Below are 25,589 nucleotides of genomic sequence, written 5' to 3'. Positions count from 1 at the left end.
CAACCTTAACACAGGGAGTGTAAATTTCAAATAGTGGTACCTGAATGGGTGACTCCATTATATGCCCCTCCCCATGCCCCCCTATGGTAGATTAAGGTCATGTCTTCCATAGGGGGCATACAGTTTCAACTGAAATAGCCCATTGGGAGCTACTGGGGGTAAAGGAAGGACATATGACAAAGTAATGTTTTATTTCAAATGTATTAAAAGTGATCCCACAATTTTGTTTTAATTAAAAGTGATCCCACAATTTTGTCCCTGATAGCTCCTGATTGCAGATTGCCAAACTAAGGTGATTGATAAAAAATGGGATTACCTGAATGGGTGACTCCATTGAAATATGCCCCCTCCCCGTGTCCCCCGTGTGGTATATTAACTTCATGTCTTTCATAGGGGGCATATGGGGTTTAGCCCATTGGAGTAAGGGAAGTGAGATGTGCGATAAACAACACGTTAAAAGTGATCCAACAATTGACAATTTGTATTGTACATAATGTAGTTTGCCATGTTTAATGATTATTGAAAAAATGGAACTTCATTTACTGATGCACACAGGGCACAGGTTTGACACAATGAAACGGTAACATTTTCATTCGTTCACTCCTGATTGATGAACAGGTTTATATACAATAGTCTTCCTAGAGGCTAGCATTTCCTCTTTGAGGAACTGATAATGAGATATTTCCCGATGTCGGATGTATTTGAGTATAGGAATGTTTAAAGGGACATATATATAGTTTTAAAATGTTTGCACGTATAAATGGAGCTAAATGGTGAGTTTGGTTAACCAACCCAAAAAGAAAAGTCGAAAAATGGAGTCGAGAAGGGGAGGCTATGTGCGACACGTTTCTTATTAAATTGTAAAGTTGTATTCCGTATACCCAGTACAACCGAAAATTGTCGGTATCACCACAGAATGTGCCGATTTAGTCATTTACCGGCTATTTCAAACGTGCAGTGTCAAATTTGTTTTGGTATAATCATGATAATTATTACTCCTACTCCTTTACTTAAATATTAAATAATGTTTGCATGGCCAAATATTAATTCCGAATGAAAAATTGTCGTGCAAGGCAAGTTACGCGCGTGACGCATTTAGGGTCTAAAAACACTGATTTTCAAGAATAAGGGTAGTTTTCTGAATCTGTACAACTTATTTAGGGTATCCTTTTCAAATTTTTGGTAAATTACGAGTCAAAAAGGGAATTTTTTACTAGCCAAAAACTCATTAGGGGGTAAATTCTATATTCAATTATCTTATTAAGGGGCTAAATTTGCTGGTAGGGTAAAACTCGTTTAGGGGGTGTTTGAAAAAAAATGGTCACGCATGCGTACATTGTCATATTTGAGTGGTCCCCCCGGGGTAACACAAAAGTGCAACTTTTGATTTCGTTTCTTCCTTATAATTATATTGGATGTTGTATTTCCTTTACCCTTCTCACTGTTTTAGCAGTAGGCCTATGATCAACGTGGAAAAATTAAAATAAACGGAATAAACTCCTCCCTGCTCTAATCGCCCTCCTCTCTTCTCTCGATCTCCTCTTCTCTCGATCTCCTCTCCTCTCCTCTCCTCTTCTCTCGATCTCCTCTCCTCTCCTCTCCTCCACTCGATCATCTCCTCGTTTCATCATTCCCACCCTCTCATTTCCCCTACTTCGCAATTTGCAATCTTTAACATCTTTAACCTGGTCAATGAATGACAAATAATATATATACATTTAAAATAGATTTGAGTCAATTTGAAGCAATTATCAGATTACCAATTCCTATGAAAGAAATCCAATTAGTTTCACTTCAACGCACTTCTCTGGTGTTGCATATTATTATTACCAAGTTTTAAGTTGTATTTGGGATGAAAATAATTCCCCGTTTCATCTCTACATAAATTAAATGACCGATTTTTTGCGCGATTGAACGAACAAGTATACGTAATTCTTGGCAACACTGATTACTAGTGATTAATGTATATTTCTACGCTGGGCTATTTTCACGAGCCACTCCCGCCTAGGCGGAAGTACCTACACCCAACGCAAGTCAATTGAAGCCGTACAATTTATCGCGAATTTACGACCGTAAAATTTAGACACTAACTTCTTTTGTCTAGATTAGCATCAACCCTCTCATCTCACGTTTGTCATGTCAGAAATTAACATAACTCCCGAAACCGAAAACAGAAGTTATCTTCGTTCAACTTTTCTGTAGGCAACAAAAGACTAGAATAAAGGATTGTTCACACCATAAGTTGAGAAAGACTTCAACTTTCCTGTTCACACGTACCATCATGCAGTTATTGTTAACTACATGTATGCACGTAACACAGGGGCACTCACATAGGTAATTGACCCGTACTAGTAGCGCTGTGCTGTGGGTATATGAGATGAACTAGTTAGCGTCATATATAAAAGCTCTGACTTCAGTACTTGCTCTATGTTTCAATTACTTATTTTTTTCAAAATACTTAGTACCTGGATTTTTAATCCGGTACAAGCTTTAATAACGGGGGAGCATGCATTTGTATGAGAAAGGAAATCTACCATCTTATCCAAACTCCCGTGTTAATCCAATGCACATTTTGCTTCACCGGGCCGCCCTGACTTAGTCGCGTTTGGAAGAGGAGTGCCACCAAACCGTAATAGGTACAAAGTTAGTGCTTTCTGTCAATCAAGTATGGTTTATTTTCTACATGTCAATCTTTAAATTATTAGCATAGTCCTTATAATAACGGTGGAGCGCCTTGATGAGTAAATGATAGCAAACCGGTGAAAAAAACCCAAAACTCAGTCAGTGGAGTCAGTCAATATAGCGTAATTATCGATTGGATTATCTACTCTAGGTTCCAGAGTAAACAAGATATTCCTGAAAAAAATTGGTGTCAGTTCCAATTTACAATGTACATATTATTTGAATGTAATGTTAAAGATGGTTCCGAAAAATGGCCAAAAGCAATTCGACAAATAAAAAATAGGCAAATGTGGTGACTAATTTGCATATCTTGCGACAAAAATTGCATCGGATCTTACGACTGCCGCTTACCACAACCTCATCAAGTTACATCCCTATACGCCTCACCAGTTCTTCGAAATGGCAAAAAACCACCCAAAAACAATTTTTAAGTTAAATATGCAAATTAGCTACCTAATTTGCGCCAAAAATTGCATCAAGTCTTAGGGCAGCCACTTACCACCACCCTACCAAGTTATACCCCAATACACCTCACCAGCTCCGTGAAACTGCCGCTTACCACAACCTCATCTAGTTATATCCCTATACGCCTCACCAGTTCTTCGAAATGAAAAAAAAACAAAAAACAAAAAAACATTTTTAAGTTAAATATGCAAATTAGCTACTTAATTTGCATATTTTGCGCCAAAAAATGCATCAAGTCTTAGGGCAGCCACTTACCACCACCCTACCAAGTTACACCCAGATACACCTCACCAGCTCCGAGGAACTAACATGGAAGCCAAAGGCATTTAAAAACAAAGTTCACACAATACAAATGTATAAGACCCCATTATAGCATAAGGCAATTTATAAGTCATTTTAAATGATTTTAAATGTGACGTATACAATTTGTCTATAACACAGAGAGATATAAAATGTAGGGATTTGGGTACTTTTTGTTCAATTTTCACAGAAATTGAAGGATTTTGACCTATGTTTTTTTTTTTTTGTTTACCCCTGGGTCGCTGAAACAAAGAATTATATTAATTAAATCACCTAATTTATAATCAATAAAGGACAAAGAAAGATAAAAGCAAAAGTATGCTTCATTTAGTTAAAACAATAGTAACCTCCCTGTTGTGTACAAAAATATAACTCTATACGACAATGCAAATCAGGATCAATTCATGGACTAAGTGAACAGGGAAATGTTGAGTTTGTAAATTAAATGGAACAGCCAAAATGCCAATGGGTATGTAATTTAACTAGAACAGCCTTAAATTGATATCGATATTAATATTGACGTCACAGATTCGATTTGTCACGTGATCGTCAAACCTGTACTAAAGGTGTCAGTTCTCTGAGTTCTGCAGGAACTGACACAATAAAAATTCCTTTAAAAGGAATAGGGCGGGCAAATGAACAATTGTCAAGAGAAATGAAAGAATGAGTAAGTTTTCACAATTAAAAACAGGGAAAATATGACACAACATCGATTTCCAATGGGAGAATAACACAAAACGTATAAACAAAGTTAAAAGAGTTTTTAACTTTATACGTTTATACGTTTGTTATTCCCCCATTGGAGGTTGTGTCATATTTTCCCTGATTTTAATCTTATCTACTGCTTATCCTTTGTTCTCTGCTGGTCAGTTGGAACAGATTTTCCCTGTTTTTATATTAACCCTTCACATCATAACAGAAGACGTTTTATGTTAACATTTTATATAAAACATTGTTATAAAACTTTTGTAGATATTTAAAACATTTTCGTAATCATACCTAGAGTTTTTTTTTATCATCAGATAGAAAGACTTCTGCTCATCTTCTCTGGTGAGACAACAGGGCTGGGGTATCTTTCCATATCAAAGTTTAAAACTTATGAGGGGAAAAGTTTGATTTTACAATATTTCGATATTATTTTTTAACTTTGTAACTTTATTATGATTAACATAACTGTATTTTAAAGCGTCAAACTATATCATTATTTTGTCCCAACAAAAATAATCCAGGGAATAAAATAATATGTTTATTTATTTTATTCAACCTGGGCCATTTCTACTGGTGCACATGCATTCTAATAATTTGTCTATAATACCTTATACAAGCATCACCAAGCACTATTTGTCACAAGATTTGAAAAGTAAATAGCCTATGTACACACTGAACACAATGCACATACAAGCTGTATTTAAGTACATGCCGAAGCTGTCAGTACAGTATAAAATGATATATATGACCTTCACGATGCTATTAATTTAGCCCAAAGATTAGGAAAACTAGCAAAACTGGTGAACTGGTACTGTTCAAATAAAAACATCTGCAAATCTTGCTGCAATTTCCAAATAGTATTTCTATTACTGAAATAATTATTTTTGTTATTTCTTTTAATACAAACACATTACTGCCTATGGTGACTTTATCGTATTCTTTACATATCAAAATCAAGTAATAATTACAAAACTCGCCGTAAACTATCACCTCTGTGGGTGTTTGGGATATAACCGGCACGAATATTTTCTCAACACTGCGGCATGTGAAAAAGTAGGTCAATAGTCAGAGAATACAGGGCGGGTGCGGCACGCCGCACCCGCCCAAAAATAAGTACAGCTTATCTGTACGCAGTGCGACAATACTCATACATATGAGGGAGGCACTTATAAGGAAGAAGGAAGAAGACCGTAGCGGACAATTCGATCGCTCATTGGATTAATATTATCACGTGGTAAGAAATGTGCATTGGACAATCGATTACTATAATGGTTTAGTAGTGCATATTTCGGTTTAATCTTCACTAAGCGGGTTTGTGGCTGAAAAGGTCACGGTGAATTTGCCGTGGACAAAACTGCACCTCTGAAACTGCACTATGCCATGCTAACACTTCAAAATAACAATGAGATCCGAAACCGAAAACTGAAACCGAAACCGAAACCGAAAAGATAAAACGACGGCTACATGTAGTCTCATGGTTGTACGATAACGTGGGGCCTATACCATGTATACGGCACGAGCTGCGCTCTTTTCTGTGGTGATGCGCCGCTTTCAAAATTACCAGAGGGTATAATAATTGAAAGTAGTGGTATACAAGATTCTAAAGTTACGCAAAACTGAGACTAGTAAACTCTGAGACTAGTATAAACTGTTGGTTTACTAGTCTCATCGCAAAATAATTATAAAAATAAAAGTCTATAGACACTGATTTGTGTTTTGCAGAGAACGATTGCGATGATAAGTGTTTATTTCATCTTCATTATCTTGAATTACTTCTAGTTCTTACATTAGTTTAATATATATAGGCCCAAGACGTATGTACCCTCTAAATGCAAAAGAGTGAATTTCCACTCTTTCAAGGAGTTGAACGAAGGACAACCCGTTTTTGAGTGGAAAACACTTTAAAATGAAAGAAAGTACATTTTCACTCACAGTCTACTTCTTTCAATCCTTTTAGAGTGAATTTTTCCACTCAAAAAGGGGTTGTCCTCCATTTCACTCTCTCTCTCACTCTTTTTCTCCATTCTTTCCAGTCGGTGTACATTTAGAGAGTATAAACATTAAGCATGAAGCAAGTAAAATGAGAACTTCTGAAGGTCCTTCCAACATGTCCAAGCTAGAACATTGGTTTAGTTTGAATAACCTTATGCTTGAATAAAATTCGCCTAATGGCACATACACTTTGACATAACTGGAATTTTCGTCACAAACTAAAAGTGTCCATCCGTAAAAAGTAAACCCGAACAGCATTATAAGGACAGAGACCCTTAATTCTTTTTGAGATTTTCAAAGGAGGGAGTCTCTATTAAATTTTGTACGTTAAATTTTACCTAAGGCAAAGGAGTCCATATGCGCCATTAGGCGAATCTTTACGTATAATTATGATGACATTTGATATTCTGTTACATGTCTCTCAAATCGGGTAAAATTATCGTCAAGTTATCGTGAATTTTAAACTATACAGGTCAAGAAAGATGTGTGCCGTCCGTGCAGTGCGTTTCTGAAAAAATAAAATAGCAAAATGAATATAAGACCAACTTTCATGAAAATCAAAGGTCACCATAAAATGCATTTTTTTGGCAGTTTCCCATTTTCACTGCAAATAGTCATTCCACGTCGTTTTTATATTATTATTATCGATGTTCTTGATATAAGCAAGGATTTTGATCCGATGAGTGGTACGGTACAAGTCACATATGGCATAGTTTCCATAAGATGGCATAACAGACATTTACACGCAAGTAGGCTCCTACAGCAGCTTACAGCTTGATTGGTATCAAAATTGACTTAAAACTGGGAAAAGGATGTTGCTATATTATGGTTTCTTTAAAAGAGATCCCAAAGGCTTGATATAAATTATAAGGGTGCCATTTCTGCTCCATGTCAGCGATTTTTTTTCGTGAGAGGGGAAGCACCGCACCCAAAACTTTAGTTCTGTTATATTTTCTCAAGAGAAGAGCCACAAGACCTAGTATGATTGTTGGCTTCCTTGACTAATTTCCGGTAAGATCAATGCATTAATAATTATGAAGTACTGAAGATTTTTAGTTAGATGCTGGAAAAATATGCCTCCTGCCATTCGACCCGCCTTAAAACACACTTGTAAAGAAAACAACAAGTAGATTTGCAACTTACTGTAAAGGTCTGTATGATCCATATTTTAACTAACATACAGGAATTCGTTGGGACTTCCCCATCCTGGGTTGCCAACCACTCCATTTGTAGCCTCATTTACCATTGTGCTTGGTACGCTACCAGCACTAACACCACGAGCAAGGAGGAGGGCGGCGGCACCTGAAATAAGAAAGCAAGAATAATATGCTCAAATTACCAAATAAACGTGATGAAAATGCAATGTATTGGTGGTTCATTTACAAATTTCCAATTGCACTGTAATTTCATACTTAAATGGAAACGTTTGGAACGCCTAGACTAAGGTAAAGAGTGTCATGAGTCTCATCAGTGCCTATTTTTTTAAATAAATATCTGTATATTTATTTAATGTACATTATAAATATATCTCCATACAAAGTGCTTTTAAAACAATTTTAGTGAGCATAATTTTGCCCTCTATATTTTTGTTTACTGTTATTTTGGACTGATAGTGATAGTAAATCAGTGGCTATCTTTAACAAAAGAATAATCCATTCTATTTATTTGATCTCGTGCGCTACTTTGTAATATTTGATATTTCTATGTCCCATGTACAGTCTAAACGCAGGACAACCGTTCTTTTGTTCTGCTTAGTCGCGCTAAAAGTCGATCGATACATGTTAAAATCAGCACAATTCCGAGATACACCTTTTTGCTATGAAATTTATTTTCTCGGTCAAATATAAAGCAAATTTTTTTTTTCTTCAGTAATGTCAAATAAAACATAGTGCTTGGATGAACATTTTTTTAAAATCCTGGTGTTAAAATTAAGCATCAAATTGTGTCTTTTAGTGTGATATTTTTGATTTTTATAGGCCTTTAGTTCGCCCGTGAGCTTTTTGCAGAATTCATTTTTTAGCGTCTCAAACTAATATAGTTTGCTAAAGAAAGATATTTCCCACCTCTGTAAAGCACATCGTGTGGGTCTATATATTATAGTTTTGTCAGAATTTCCGTTTTGATTCCATAATTTTTGAATACCAGCTGAAAAAATTTCAAATCCACGCGTGAAATACTAGCATTGTGGATCGATATCTCTGGGTGCCCGGCCTGGATACAGTTTTGCCAGAACCTCAATATAGCAAAGAAATTACCTAGTGTTTCGGTATAGTGCCTTTTGTTTGTGTTTGTTTGAAATTGCTTAAACCCACCGAAAGTCATAATGAAGCAGCCAAAACAATACAAGGTTAAACACGGAAGTTTATAACAACCTATTATAATGACCTAAAGGAAAAATCATTTATGGTAACAATGAGCCTTGCATTGTAAGTCATGGTTCAAATGTGTTGAGTACCCACCCCACCCCCATAGGCCTACATAATATTACATACCGGTACCTTATAGGTCCTATAGCGCTAAATTATGACAAATAGGCCTACACAAACCCGAACGCAAGTCTGAAGGGTGTAATGAAAATGCCAACCCGCGATGGGGGGGGGGGGGGTCATACAAAATTCACCTGGAGATAGGAGGGACAGAAAATTAAAATCCCCTCTAATAACACGCGAATTTTTCTAGGTTTGGACAGTGGATTTTCCCATGGACCTCATCCTAGGTAAATAAATAAACAAACAAACAAACAAACAGACAAAATGGTTTTCATAATCATGGAATCCATAGCCCCTATAAATTGAAATTGCAGGCTATCACGGGAGCAAATTTCCAAAATCCACCTCATTTACCAGAATTGGGGATTTGGGCTACCAAATCGCTGGTCAGGCAATCCTGGTTTTCAATGGAAAAGGGACCTGGGTTGACAACAATTGAAATATCGATTATTTGTGCTGGTTGCTCTCGAGGTAAAGTACTAAGTTTGACATTTTCGGAGCATGGAGGGAAAAGGGTAAAATAAAACGGAAATTCTGACAAAACTATAATATATAGACCCACACGATGTGCTTTACAGAGGTGGGAAATATCTTTCTTTAGCAAACTATATTAGTTTGAGACGCTAAAAATGAATTCTGCAAAAAGCTCACGGGCGAACTAAAGGCCTTTAAAAATCAAAAATATCACACTAAAAGACACAATTTGATGCTTAATTTTAACACCAGGATTTAAAAAAAAAATGTTCATCCAAGCACTATGTTTTTATTTGACATTACTGAAGAAAAAAAAAATTTGCTTTATATTTGACCGAGAAAATAAATTTCATAGCAAAAAGGTGTATCTGGGAATTGTGCTGATTTTAACATGTATCGATCGACTTTTAGCGCGACTAAGCAGAACAAAAGAACGGTTGTCCTGCGTTTAGACTGTGTATACACCAATCCGACTAAGCCATTACTGCGGTGTCCCCGACCCTGCCTGCACGTAAAACTGCGGTGTCCCAAGGTCGGGGGTTCTATCATTTACTTGTTAGTGTGCTATACAGAATTGTACACAACAGTGATTTTCAATACATGATCATGAATTCATTGAACAAGTTAAATCTCCCGCACTGGTAAAACTGTGGTACCGTCAATAGAGGGCCAAATACAGTAAACGCTTCTCGGATTGGTGTATATCTGGTAGCCTATATTTGAATTCTTCTACACATTCGCTATGAAATGATCAATGCAATTTTTGCCAAAGCTCACTACTATTTGCAAGATGCTGTGAACTATCAAATCGCAACAGTTTAAAATAGTTGCTCACCTTGAGACCCTATGTTTATTATGGGTGAGTCTTTTTTGTTGTTGTTTTTTTACTCGTGAGCCCCAGATAGCACGATGTATCTCTCTATACGTCGCACTGATATGCCAAGTCTCTATAGGCTACCTTAGAAATTATATTTAAAAAATCAAATTAGAGTATCACCAAGAATCGAACTAAAAACCTGGTTACCTGAGACGTGTGGGCAAGCCATGGAGGTTCCACTGATTGTATTAGTAGCAGTGTTACTGGTGTGCCATGTGCTAGTGATGGAGGACCCTGGAGCAAAGATGTCCACGCAGCTTCCATAGTTGGAGAAGGATGAACGAGCGTCGGAACTCTCGGTGGATCCAACCGTAATTGCCTATTTGATGAATGAAATATTCAAGAAACAAAAAGCAGCGATAAAGAATTGAAATTATGACAGAGATGTAGGTCTATGTCTATGACCCCGGCCCGGCGAGGCTATACACGTATAGTACAAATATCGAAACGTGTACGTGCCGCAGACATAGATCAGCAATCTGGTAAATCAACGATCCTTTATTCATTTTTTGTCGTCAAAATATTTGGTATATTAACGGGTAAAGTGTTTTTTTTTTTTTTTTCTTTTTTAATTATTTAGGAAAATATCAACGTTTACTTTTGCATCATTGTTGGCACACTGTTGAAATTTTGACAACTTGACTCAAATAGTTTAGTATAATACTTAATCATTGAACATGTTTATTGTATAGGCCTGCTCGATGTTAATGTTACAGACTATAAACGTGGGAAAGCAAATCAATGACTTACCGATGACTCCCTGGCTGGGGAATAGTTGCAAGCATTGGCGTTGGAATTGCCGGCAGCTACAGACATTACAATACCTCGGCTTACGGCATTGGCAACGACATTATCCAGAGAACTGGACGCACCACCACCAAGAGACATTGAGCCTACACCACCATTGTTGGGCATAGAGTTGACACCTGAAAATAATCACAAAAAAGGTCAAATCATGGGCGTAATCAGCCAGGGGTGTGTAGGGGTAAGGGCAGGCCTCGAAATGAGAAAGAAATCCAAGGGTCCTCCGGACCCTTGCCTTTGAAATTTCAAAAGTCTTCAAGAGTCCGACCACGGACCCCTTCATATTGCAGTTATGTCCACGGCAAATTCACCGTGACCTTTCCAGCCATAAACCCGCTTAGTGAAGATAAAACCGACATATGCAGTACTAAACCATTATAGTAATCTATTGTCCAATGCAAATTTATTACCACGTGATAATATTAATCCAATGAGCGATCGAATTGTCCGCTACGGTCGACTATTCCAATCGATAATGACGCTATTGACATGTACGAGCGGAGCTCCACTGACCGAGTTTTGGGGTATTTTTCACTGGTTTGCTGTCATTTACTCATCAAGGCGTTCCCCCGTTATTATAAGGACTATTCATATTATTTAAAGATTAACATGTAGAGAATAAACCATACTTGACTGACAGAAAGTACTAAATTTGTAGGCTACCTATTACGGTTTCGTGACACCAATCTTCCAAATACGACCAAGCCAGGGCTGCCCGGTGAAGCAAAATGTTCATTGGAATAACACCGGAGTATGGATAGATGGTAGGATTTCTTTCTCATAAAAATGTATGGTCCCCCGTTATTAAAGCTTGTACCGGGTTGAAAATTCAGATATTTTGAAAAGAATAAGTAATTGAGCTTTTATACTTTTTGATATATGACGCTAACTAGTTCATCTCCAAATATCTACATATGGTCTACTTAAATAAGTCTTGTTTTGATGTTGAATATTATGGTTGCAAAAAACACATTTTTTGTTTGCTTAAGGACCACTTCGTAGGAAGAAAGAACAGTTTACCAACCCAAAGTATTACAATTAAAGACAACAAATAAACACAAATCCCGACCGCACACAACCCAACTTGAAAAAAAAAAATGCAAAGGAATGTGCCGGCATGGGATTCGAACTAGCCTTGTTCAAGGCCCTCTAATTTCCTCCTTCATTACCAGCACTTGAATCCTATCGCTACTTTTGGGGTCGCCAAGCCCATGAGGGCCACAGACTGCGACCACCTATAATCACGCGTAAGTTGAACGACGAACTCGGGAGCAGGAAAAAGGGGAGAATTGTAAAGAAAATGATGAAAAATTGTGAATTACCCATAAAAATAATGTGATTTTATGTTAAAGTACCGCCTATTATCCTTTTTTTTTTTTTTTTTTTGCTCTTCACTTTTTCAAACCATGCAAAAATTTTTTGGGTCAACAAATCACAACTTCCGTCGGTAAAAAATATTTCTGTCGGTACATTTACAAGTTGTGTAGTACGAAGAACCCATACCGTACTTCTTAGCTCTGCTAGTACGAAGAACCCATACCGTACTTAAAATAGGGCAGCGTCAATAACGAAAATGTCATACCGATAAATGACACGTCTGTTTTGCCCGGTTTTTTTAAGTTTGCCTTGCGAACTACAAGTTGTGCCCCCTCGGTTCCAAAATCCTGGCTACGCCACTGTCATTAGTAGTAGGCAATTAGTAGGCGTATCTGTGGCCCTTACTGACTTGGCGAGCCCGAAAAAGGTTCCGCGCTATAGATAGGATTCAAGTGCTGATCATGAGGGATGGGAGGAAATCTTAGAAGGCCTTGAACAAGGCTAGATTCGAACCAACGACCTTCCGATCTCTAGACCACATGCTCTATCTTTCAGGCTACCAGCTTCCACTGCTAAATGGTGGTTAAACTGGGTCTAATGTGAGCAGTCGAGGTATACAATACACCCAAACAAATATTACACAAGTACACAAGTTCAGGAGATCATTACTATGCCTAATCGCGTATCGTTTTCCCAGCATAATACAAGTAATGGGTCTACGCATCCTGCACAAGAACACTAAACACAATGGGAACGATTGCTTGCTACAAGAGGAAACTGATTATTAATAAGAAAAAAAGAACAGTTTACAAACCCAAAGTATTACAATTAAACAAGACAACAAACAAACACATATCCCAACCAGCACACAACCCAACTTGAAAAAACATCAACAACTTGAAAAAAAAAAAAAGCAAGGGAAGGTACTTCGTACCTATTATGGTGACGTTATTATTACTTTTTCGTGAGGGCTATAGTCTATATAGAAGTCTAGCCACTTAATCACAATGGAATAAAGCTAAATATTCACCTACATCGCTTAATTTATTCAGTAAAAATAAATATCAGTATTTAGAAACTCATGTATATTAAATCTTCATGGCTCATTGGAACCAAAATGACACAAAGACTTGTGTGCGTGTGAGGATGGAGTGTGTGGGTATAATGGGATGATTACCTGGGGGGGGGGAGGGTGTTGACGGATGAATATCAAAGATTTCAGATAGAACACTAATGCGTACCGTTTACAATGTTTGTGGTTGATCCTGATCCTTGGCAAGAGAGTACACGGATAGATTTAAGATTACAGCTCTTACAAACGCCATAGGTCGTACCTCCGACGGTACCGGCACAATGGGTTCCATGCCCATTACAGTCCTCACCTCGGTTCTAAATAAATAGATAAATAAATAAATAAATAAATAAATAAATAAATAAATAAATAAATAAATAAATAAATAAATAAATAAATAAATAAATAAATAAATAAATAAATAAATAAATAAATAAATAAATAAATAAATAAATAAATAAATAAATAACGTTACATTTTTTATAATTAAATAATCCCGGGTTTATTCCGACAGAAGACGAGATTATCGAACCCTACAGCTCAACTGATCATACTTTTCCTACATTCGACCTTGCATGATTTTTGATTTGACACAGTCATGAAAATAACTATAGATACTTGACAGACCATTAGTAGCCCAGTTCTGAACCTTTTCATTGATCATTCATAACAATAGGTATCTGATGGATCAGTGAAGATAAGAAGGGATTATAATATATCCGTAACCTTGATATTATAGTACATCTCGAGGAAAAAGTGCAATGGACATGATTTCATTTTATGTTTCAAATATCCCGCGCATGAAAATTGAGTATTTAACCCAAAATGGAAAATGGAACAATTTATTGGAAATCTGTTTTAACAGATTTTTTTGACATCTTTTTCTGCACTGTATTATACCTAAATTAAGAAATTTGATAAATATTCAAAGAAAATATAGGTCATCCAGAAAATGTTGATTTTTACACATTATGGGGCAAAAAAGGAAATATAAGCAAAAATATCAAAATCTGTTTTAACAGCTTCATTCATCAAGTCATAACAAACGGCCTACATGCTTAATTTCTAATAAAATATTGAAATTGTGACAAATATAGGTATTTATTGATTTTCATGTTTTTTTCTTGCAAATATGCTAATAATATGCAAATTATGAAATTGCTAAATAAAGTTTCTACATAGCATACATCTTTCAAGTGTGATGTTCAAAATGACAGACATCAAAAAGAGATTCGATGAAATGTAAAGGTGTAGTAACAATTTTGGCATGGACTGTCTGGTTAGGAAAAGTACGGTAAGTTGAGCTGTAGTACAGTATCGAACTCAGTCGACCAGAATAATTGACGTATAAAATGTGCGTGCAACTATGCTGTTTCTGTTAATGTTTTAGTTCAAGAAATTCCCGTAACAATCGTGCAAATTTGGCCGAGATACAGTACTTATAGCGCTGATCATTATAGGCTAATGAGGCATTTCAACAGCATGCACCCATATTTGGTGGGGAAAGGTGTGATGTGCCCTGCCCCTGAGTGATTTGATTTGATTATTTATCTTTGTTTACAAAATTACATGAGTGATGACATTTTGGGGGGATTTCACCTCTTTAAACTGAGCAAAACAAATTGAATCATATCTAATTTGGAATATTTGGAAACCCCTCTGAGGTTGTAAAGTGAAGATGACATCACAGGATTCCCCTCAGGAAATGATGTCATGTGAAAGGTTAATGTTATAATTAAGGCTTGGGAATTTCCAAGATCAGATTTGGCTATTAATATTTGGGATTTCCCATGCTTGGTATATAAGAAAATGTAAACACAATTATTCACAGTTTGTAGTGTTGATCTGGGCTAGCTAGCTAATATGCTTACAGTCCAATTCCTTCAAAGAAAGGAAATTGCGAACCAGAATTAATTTAAGTAGTCAATGCACTACTACCTGCCAGTGTTGTCGGAGAAAATGTAGAATACGTCAAAGAACGTACTTCATCCAAGAAAGGAATATAAATTCTTCTGTCGACTCGCCGAAGTCTGGTTCATGCATAGATTATCCAAGTATGATGATCTATGGTTTTTGATACAACACAGCTGTCAAAATAAGTGGGAACAACTGCGTCGCAGTCCTGCTTCCTGAAGATATTGTGTGAAAGGTGGAAATAGCGCCAAGTTTGAAGAATGCAGCGCAAGGAGTTATGTTTGGAGAAAGCAGCACAAGGAGTTAAGTTTGGAGAAAGCAGCGCAAGGAGTTAAGTTTGGAGAAAGCAGTGCAAGGAGATAACGGTTTGGAGACAGCAACGCCATTTTTGTGTGAGGATTTCATACACAAGGATATTTATAAACGCAAGTGTACACTGGACTTCGCTGATTTTCGCAGGACAAGTCGTCCAGAACATTGCAAGAACTTTATGATCACCAAGAAGAAGAATACTGGCTAAGTACTAAATAGTTAAAGAGTGATTATATTTGATTATTATGTATGTGCATTTGTTGTCATATATTGTACCAATCATAACTTGCTTTCAATTTAAGACTTAGATTTTGTTAGCTTAATCAAACAGTGTATTTGTGTTGTGCATTCGTGTGAGTTTGGGTAAAAGGTGATTTTGGCCTTGAGTCAAATACGACTCGTAACAAAGGTCATTGAATTTGGAGTCTGAATGGGAATTTAGCCCCCACCCCAGACTTGGACAAAGTATTAAACATAACTTGATACACTATGGACCTCAATTGCCTCATCCCAATGGCATAGTTCAATAAGGGAAAGTTAGTATTGCTAACTTGCTTTATTGTTCAGCAGTGCAGAGCCCCCTCTGGCTACCTACGTTTGTCGCCCTCTATTGTCGAGATTCCACAATTGACTGTTCCATTTTTAGCATCTTCAGTTTTCTAGCTCGATGTAAGGCAGACGCAAGTCCATAGGTGGTAGGGATGGAGCGAGATACCACAAGGATATTTTGAATCTACCACTACCATGCAGGGGCACCATGTTCACCATATAGACTGACCCACCCACTGGAAAAGTGATGTGCATGATAGCCTAGGAAAACAATAATGATTCTAGTCCTACATAAGGGCACGCCATTACTATACATATCCATGTTTAACGAAAATGTTCAATTTTCAACCCGTAAATTATTAAATTCAATCTGACATCATGCAAACAAAGTAAGTTCCCTATTTTTTGATGCAACTCTAACTCTAAAATGTAACTCTAACTCCAGCTTGTAACTCTAACTCTAAATCGAACTCTAAAATGCAACTCTAACTCTAACTTGCAACTCTAACTCTAAATCGAACTCTAAATTTAATGTAACTCTAACTCTAACTCGAACTCGAACTCGAACTTATAAAATGCATTTACTCAGGTGTCACATGATTTGTTACTTCAAATACTCACTTTTTAGCAAAAAGACATTCCCTCATCAAATTAGAAGACTTTCTTGGCAAAACTATCATTCGGCTGCCTGATGGGATCATGGAAGTTGACCCCATTTCCACTCGTGGTGACCGTGATAGAGGGCGTTGGTACTCTTTATAACAGGTACGATTCGCTAAACGCACGACACCTTTATGTGGTGACCTCATCACATGGGCCCAGTAAGAGTTATGGATAAAATCCCGGGACAAAATATGTGAATTAATCATAACCGATCGATACCTTGCCTCACCTTGTTGAGAGCAAGCCAGCAAAATTCGCCATAGGTTTGCGTGGCTAATGCAAAAACCCTGAATTTAGTGGGGCCACCCCTGCAACAACCAAGATATCAACGGCGAATTATAACATAAATTTATATACCCGGCCCGGGTTTGACAAGATACTTACGGATGACTGGTAATCCCAATGGTATGAAGCTCTGCCACCGAAGTCGGTGTGTGAGTGGCGGATACCAGTATCAATAACGTATACAGTCTGGCCAGATCCAGAGCCTGTGGATGATCAGATGAGAGGAAACATCATGAGCGTCCGTGTTGAGCTGTTTTAAACGAAACATGATGGCAATAGTACCTTGGTTTGGTTCAAGTTTTTGAAAATTGCCGCATGAATATAAACAAAGAGAGGCCCCATGGAAAACGCGGTAAAATGAGCAAAATCGCTCAAAAAAGCTAAACCCGCCTAAGATCCCTACAAAATCTGGCAGATAAGCTTAAAATCTTGAAAATGGTGGGAAAAGATGATAGATTCTGCAAATAGAGGATAGATTCTGCAAATAATGTTGCGATTTACCGCGTTTTCCGAAGTGACATGGTGGCTCTTACTTGCCGATGATTTTACATGCAGAAACTCACACAGGTGATTAAACCATTGGGCTTTTCCAGTTAAAATCTATACACCCCTATGGAAGAAATACCCTTAATCTTCCACACAGACAGTGTGAATTTCAAATGAAGTTACCTGAACAGCTCTTGCTTGAGATGCGCAAGTGAATTTTAACGTCAAATCACCTGGCAGGCAGGATGGAATTTATTTGCTGTGTACCTGATACATACACATATTGACGGACCGACCACGCGCACTTGAGGAACTTTAAATTGTAATTTTTTTCCAAGCCCAAAAGTAATATACTATTTACGAACTTAAAAAGTCAAAACGAGAATGATTTTAAATTTTTTTCCGCAAAGGAAAATTTTCCGGAAAAACGCATGTGAATTTTTCATTCTCCATTGAAATGTGTACAAAAGTGAAAAGTTGAAGTCCAATATTGGCACTTTCCTTAATTTTCAGTGCTTTGAAATTCATGGGAGTAAAAATATGGCCAATTTCAAACATTTAATTTTTTGCTAATGAACATGACGCTACGTGACGTATTGGTATTACATTAGCCAATTATAGAACCTTTTTCGTGCATATCATGACGTCAATGACGTCACTGGCCATATATACATCGAGATTGAGACAGAGTGTTTGGCAAAAATACGTAAATCGCGTAACTTTACATAGTGCAGTTATACTGCACAGCAACCATGATTCGACCTTTGCAGTACTTTACTCCAGCAAAATCAATCGATAAAGTATAGTCTGTCATCCACATTGAATGGTGGACTGCACTTGTGCCCAAATATGGCACTTGCCAATCAATAATCACCCACTTGAAATCCCTTGACTCGCTGCACGACCAAAGTTATGGACAGATATATGGGAGCTGCTTTTGCTGTTATCTGTCATTTACATATCAGGGAGGTCCCCATATGCTCAGTTTTTAGCCTACATGTAATGTTAAATGTATGCATTATTCTTGATTGACAGCAAGTACAAAAAATATCCGTCAAGTGGTTTAGCTTTAATGCCTTTGGGAAGAGAGCGGTCTACAAGTGAGTGATAGTCACTAAAAGTTGCATTCGATTTACACAGGGAATTTTGCAGGCCATGCCGTGCCCTACTTACTAAAACACCCAAGTGCGAATATTTCCAAATATCTAAATTAGCTAAAAATGTAGGGCACGTTACAAAACTATATTTCCTAGAATTTCAGAGAGTACAAACAATATTGGCCGGTTATTTTTCACACAGTGACGTTAACTCCGGGGGGGGGGGTCTTCGAAAAAATTTTTACGGGGATGTGCCACGCAGACTTTCAGATGCTGACTTTCTATATACCTACTTTTTGCTGGTTTTGCCACCCATCAGTATACCAATTTTTCACAAAAAGCACCCAAATTTGCCATAATTGGGCGCTCTTAGGGGCATTTTTGCCCAAATGCGCCCAATTGGGCACATTCATTACTGGTCGAACACGATAAAATTTCGGTTAATATTATGTAGCGGGACGGCCGTTTGTCTAATATATGGATTATTAATGTCAGGATAACCGGGTTGACACCAGTCCCCTGGGGGACACTGTAAGTTTTGTGTGAAACGTGAGTAAGTTGTGGGGGACAGAACCCCACGTTACTGCCTTGTAAGGAAAACACGAAAGCACAATAAAGTTTTATATATATCACAATAAACACGTTTAATTAACTTTTAAGTCACAACCAGCAACAATCTCAACAACATACAATTACTCCCAACTACCTCCTCACCCTCAATCTGGTTCCCACCCTCAGACAATGAAATTAATGTCTGAATCGGATCCTGATAACTCACGCCCCTAAATCAGAATGTTCCGCCCCTGAATCAGAATCTTCCGCCCCTGAATCAGAATGAAAAAGAAGAATAAAGAATACTGCATTATCTGTTTATTTAACAAAATATCCCCACCCCCGGGTTATAAAATTAATGTTTTATTACGTAAGCCCGAATAATAGGCCTACAATTTAAAGTATGTGTGTATATAATGTATTTGTGTAAAACTGGTTACAGAGCTTACAGTACACCCCTAGGTCATCATCCTCGGCCTCCTTCTCCTGCTGTCATATATCCCGTGGGTCAACCATGTGTGCTTTCCCTCTGGTACGCCTACACCCCGTACCCTCACATCAAGCAACACAAGGTAACGCTCCACCTGTCATGATGATCTTCACGTGCACCCTCATGCACGCCTTCTGGTCTACACTCAGGTAACGACGACACACGACCCCCTGGGTCGGATCCACTACACTCCTGGGTAGGGGCGTCCGTAACCAGTTTGTATATGTATGGGGTGTGTATATGCATGATCAACTTACCTCACAGAATATCACTGACCCCTGGCCTCTCTTTATGCGATCACACCTAATGCTTCATCTCCCTCCTTCTGTCACCACTCCTCTCCTATGAAGCCTGCAAGCACCACCCACGGGTGCCAATATCCCATAGGTGTGACACACATCTAGGCCTGTCCCCAGGGTATGGATATCTCTGTGCGTGTGTGTACGGAATGTTTGTTTGCACATAAATATTCATAACACAAATAATTTACATGATTCATGATACACAACATTATTCTCCCTTCCCCCGGGATGAATTTGACATCCTTAATATAATATGAAAATATGGGCCTACGTGCATAAAAATATCAATATGTTTTTATTTAACATGTTTAAAGTTGACGGCACGGCGCGCGAGTATTTTATAATAATAAAATATCACATTAGCAGAAGGAGGATGATTTATTTAAAAAGTCACTCCCAAAATTGCCATAAAATAATTAATTAACACGACAGAGCAATACATCCCGTCCCTCTCAATCATGATTGTCATGCTCAAAATTAGTTTTGCTCCTCCTCACTTCAACAATAATTATGATGTGCGACTTCATAATTATGCGCATGCGCCACATTTCAATCTCCGAAAATGGCGACTTTTCATTCTTTAGAAATTTAGCTAAAAATAAAATCAAAATGATCAAAATATTTCCACCACCTCCTTCTGCCAATCCTACTTCCTATACCTTCGGTAATATTATCAAAATGATCGGTAAAATACATAGAACATGATTATTAAATAATAAATAGAATTTTGTATCGCCAAAAATATGAAATTTGATGTAAAATCCTGACATGACATTTTGGAAAATGAATACATGCAAGCGCCTACGCACGATAAGCAATCAAAATGATCACTGATACATGACTTCAAAAATACGATTTAAAAGTCTAAATTTCAATACTGACATTTCGAAAATGTTCCAAAATAATTCCCTAACATTCGACTTTCTGATCTATAACATTTTTATGACATAATTCATAATAAAACAGCGAAAATCACTAAATATACTTGCCGTCAACACAAAGATATACAATCAAACCTCTCACCTGAATCAGAATGGCCCAAGCGTCGCCTTGCGTTAACCACGCCGCAAGCCAACCAGCCAGAACCGGTTCTGAGTTGAACGCGTAATGATGATTGGTCATCATTTTCATAATTTTAATTGATCGGCACATGCGCTCAGCCTATATTTAAATCACAATTAGCGCTAATTTCAAAAACGCGAATTTTATATAATCAAGCAAGTTAGTGATTATTCGATAATACTATTTTATTCAATCCCGCTTCACAGCCCCCTTCCCAGAGTGTGACGTCCCGGCACACAACGCGCAAATACAAAGCGGGATTGAACACGCGCCGATACCGTCCATATACTACATAATTATTATAAGTTTTCAAAATCTTCTCTGTGGTCTTGATCCCTCTGCTGTCTTCTGACTGGTATTTGGTTTTTGAGTTCGTGGCTCGTGGCTTGAAGCTGGTTGATTTAATTAGACTCTTTATAGCTGCACCATGATCGAAGTTTTCACTCGCAAAGTTTGGTTGATATACATGTAGGTACACATGTATATATAACTGCCGTTAAAGAATTACACCGTGGATACAGTATAGATTCGACTGATCTTCAGGTGATATACATGTAGCTATATATGTATATCCAACTGCCATCTTGATTAAAAGAATTAGCCATCAGTCGATTTTGAGTTGATATAGGCCTACATATGTATAATCTGTATATCCAACTACCATCATGATTACCATTAGCCATCAGTCGATTTTGAGTTGATATACATATGTATAATTTGTATATCCAACTACCATCATGATTAAAACCATTAGCCATCAGTCGATTTTGAGCTGATATACATATGTATAATTTGTATATCGCACTACCATCATGATTAAAACCATTAGCCATCAGTCGATTTTGAGCTGATATACATATGTATAATTTGTATATCGCACTACCATCATGATTAAAACCACACGGTATTGACTTGACTCAGGCTTCGTTTTTTTTTTTCTTCTTGCATTACATTTTAATCCTACACAACAATCAACATCATCTATTAGTCTTTTAATTTTTCACATAGATCAGTTTGTTTCCACTCCGTACCAGTCTTTCCTTTTTCAATAAAAATTACTCTCCATGGGTCAAATCCTTCCTTTTACTTATATTCCTTCTGTAGTTCTATCTACTTGAAAATGTTTGTTTATTTATTTTTTTCCGTTCTATTCCTTTCCTTGATATTTTGCTTCTCTTTCTCTTATTTTTTTTCAATCCTTCCTTTTACTTAAATATCAACTTTTTCAACATCAACACAACTATTTTATTTTAAATTAAACATGTCCTTGCCTTCCTTTATATTAAGTAAACCTCTTTCTCTGATTTCCGCATCCTTCCTTTTGATGGACTTATTTCCAAAGTGTTTTCAACAATAACAACTTAAAATCTTCCTTCCAACTACAATTCAACAACTCAATTCTTCATTAATTTTTCTTAATTTGCTCTCTCATTTCAATATGTCACTCAGAGCAACTTTTGGTAAACATTTACAACTCCGTTCTAGGCCTTTCCTTGATATTTTGTCTCTCCTTCTCTGTTTTTTTTCGAATCCTTCCTTTTACTTATTGCAACTTTTTTTTTTCCAATATTAACACAACTTATAAAACATTTTTTTTTTAAATACATATTTAACACTTCCTTTCCTTCCTTTATGATTGACGCTTTTCTCTGATTTCCACATCCTTCCTTTTGATTACTTATTACAACTGTTTCAACATAAACACAACGTATAAAACCCTTTATATATATATATTTAAAAACTTCTTTGCTTTCCTTTATGATTAACCTCTTTCTCCATCTTTCCTTTTGATTTATATACCTATTTCACCTCTTTCTCCATCCACTGTGACTCCTGTACCACTTCTATAACTACTGCTGGACCTTTCGCTGTGTATATATCGCCAGCCTTCAATTTCACCTCTCTTACGATCAATTTCTTCTCTTCCTCGTCACGGGTGTTGCTTGTACCACTACTTGATTCCTTCTCCTTCTCCCCCTCTACATCCTCCTTTCTTCGTTTCTCCTGCCCCTCCGTCTCCATTTCTCCCCCTCGTTCCCTTTTCCTCCCTCTGTCGCCATCCTCTCCTCTCACCACCACCAATAACTCCCCAGCTCCCTGCTCTTGCCCTTTTCCTCTCGTGTCTCTCAGCTTAACTTGCCGTCTCTCCATCCTGCACACAGCCGCTTCCTGATCCTTCTGGTCTTGTTCTTTCATTTCTATTTTCTCACGTAGATTGTCTTCTTTCTCCTGTTGTTCTTGCCTCTTCTCCAGCTCTTGTAACTCACTTTCAATCTGCAATGTCTGTCTCTCTATCTCTTCCGCCTTCTTCTGTAACTCCCTTGCCCTCTTCGCCTCCTTCTCTCTCTCCTCCCTCTCTTTATTCCTCTCCTCTTGTCTCTTTTCCAACTCTCGCCGCTTCCGCTCTAACCCCAACTCCGCCTTCTTCACTCTCTCCTGGCACCTCCTCAATTCCTCTTCGTCTCCTCCTCTTGCGTCTGTCTGTCTTGAAGGTGGTCTGTGGTATCTGTTGTTTAAAGGACACGTGAACGCCTTGTGTGCCGAAGCCCTGGCAGCGGAAGCATTGTATTCTTGGTGGTGCGCCTCTCATGGTCTGTCGCATGTGTCTTGATGTTGTCCCGCCCCCATCTGTTTTTGGTGGGTCCGTCTGGGGTCTCTGGGTCCTATGTCGCGTCTTCGTTCTCTCTTCCTTCATCCAGTCCCTCTTGTGGTCGCTGTCCGTGTCACTCATCATATTACAGGTCTCTTGGTGTCAGTCTAATAATAATAGAAAAGAAAAAAACACAACAAGAACTTAACACAACAGTATAATGGTATTCCACAACATCTATCTACTTATCCTGCCTGTTATCCTGCCGCCCTACACGTATCTCAAGCAGGGGCATAAACACTCCCGGCCCCGGGATCACCTCCCCACCCCTCAGCACAACAGGCATTTCTGGGGTCTGGAGCAGAATATAGCCGCTGTCTCCTCCTGGGTCATTTTGCTTCTATCTCCTCCCTCCTCCCTTGCTATCGCCAACTCCCCTATCTCCTTCTCTACCTTCCTCCGTACCCCCTCCAACCATACCCTCTCTCTCTTCCTCAGTTCTCCTCTAAATGAATCCAGCCGCCTCTCCTCTTCCTCTTTCCACACTTTCCCCCTTTCCTTTTTCGCCATTTCACGCTCTGCTGCCCATTCTCCCCTTTCTTTCTCCATCTGCGCCCGGAAGTCTGCCATTGCTGACCTCATCTCCTCTTGCTCCGCCTTCAACTTCTCCCCCTCTTCCCGCAGTGACGCCACCAAATTGATGCCTCTTATTTTACTCATCTCCTGTTTCATGAGGGTTTTGCCTTCTTTTTTTTTCATCTCCTGCCTCCTCTTTGCCTCCTCCTTCGCCTCCTCCTTTGCCGCCGCCTCCTTCTCCACTCTTTCTGCTTGTTCCCTCTCCTCTCGTTCTACCTCCTCGCTCCACAGCATCTCCTTCCTTAGGCCACCATCTGCCCCTCTGAGCCACCCCTCCGGCAGCCCCGGCAACTCCACAATCTCCAACTTCCTTGTTGTCCACATGTTTATTTGTTTATTTGTCTAAGTACCTGTAAAAAAAACAAAGACATAAATAGCAACATTAGTAACACATTTTAATTATGATACAACTTAATTTACAGGGACCAAAAACAATTTTTTTTTAGCCATGTATTCACCTCTTACAATCTCTGGCAGTACACAAAACAACTTCTCAATTTGTATACTATGTATAAAAATTTTTTTTTTTTTTTTTGTTGTTGATGTAGGCCTATTGTAACAACAACCCAGCCTGGCGTGACTACGGAAGTACTGCAATGGTGTGATTATTCCACCGCCCGTCAATCATAACAGCAAATTCTTAGCTGGTTCGCGTCAACGCATAGGCACAGCGCGCGACTCAAAACTCCGCGTATGTCGCTCAATAACAGGGCGCCCGCGTCAATATGTCAATCAAAGCAAATGACCGTCGTGGGCCTACTCTCTGGACCAACATCCTTTGCTAATACACATTGCTAAGGATCTGTTTTAAATATTATTATTTCTCCTTACAAATACACCTCAAAATTTTCTTTTTTTATGTATTCAAATCGCGTCTTTCTTTCTGATACACATGACATAACTGTAGGCCCTATCTATCTACAGTTGTTGCTGACCCTCATTTAATTTCCCCAAACTCTCCGTCACTGCATTTAGGGTCTTATTTATCTCACGCAATGCTTTATCAGCATTGTCCAGTCCCTCCTCCTTCTCTTCCTTAGTTATTTCCTTATCTTCATCATTTAAAGAAAGCATTTTAGGCCTAGCTCCTCCCCGTCCAGCACTCCTCAATGTTGACCAGGCAGCAAATGGTGGGGCTAAATTCACTGTGACCTCTGGGTTATGTGGTGCTACCCCACACCCAATTTGCTGTCCTGTTCTCCCACCTCTAATAGTAGGCCTACCACTTCTCCCCTCTCTTTCCTTTCTAATACTATTTCTAATCCTGTTCGCACCCCGCTCCACATGCACCCCGGTCATTGAAATATATTCCCCATGATGCAAATTGGTCCTTGCTGACCCCCGGGTCACCTCCGCCTCATTTTCCCTCATCTGATGTTGGGTCATAAACCGGCTCACCCTCACGTCAAACGCCTCTGCCCACTGCCTGACCCATCTCGCCTCCCTCCTTGCCTCTTCTGCCTCTCTTTTT

Source organism: Amphiura filiformis, chromosome 9 (genome assembly GCF_039555335.1).
Source record: "Amphiura filiformis chromosome 9, Afil_fr2py, whole genome shotgun sequence".
Classification (NCBI taxonomy): Eukaryota; Metazoa; Echinodermata; class Ophiuroidea; order Amphilepidida; family Amphiuridae; genus Amphiura; species Amphiura filiformis.
This window is presented reverse-complemented; position numbering follows the sequence as displayed.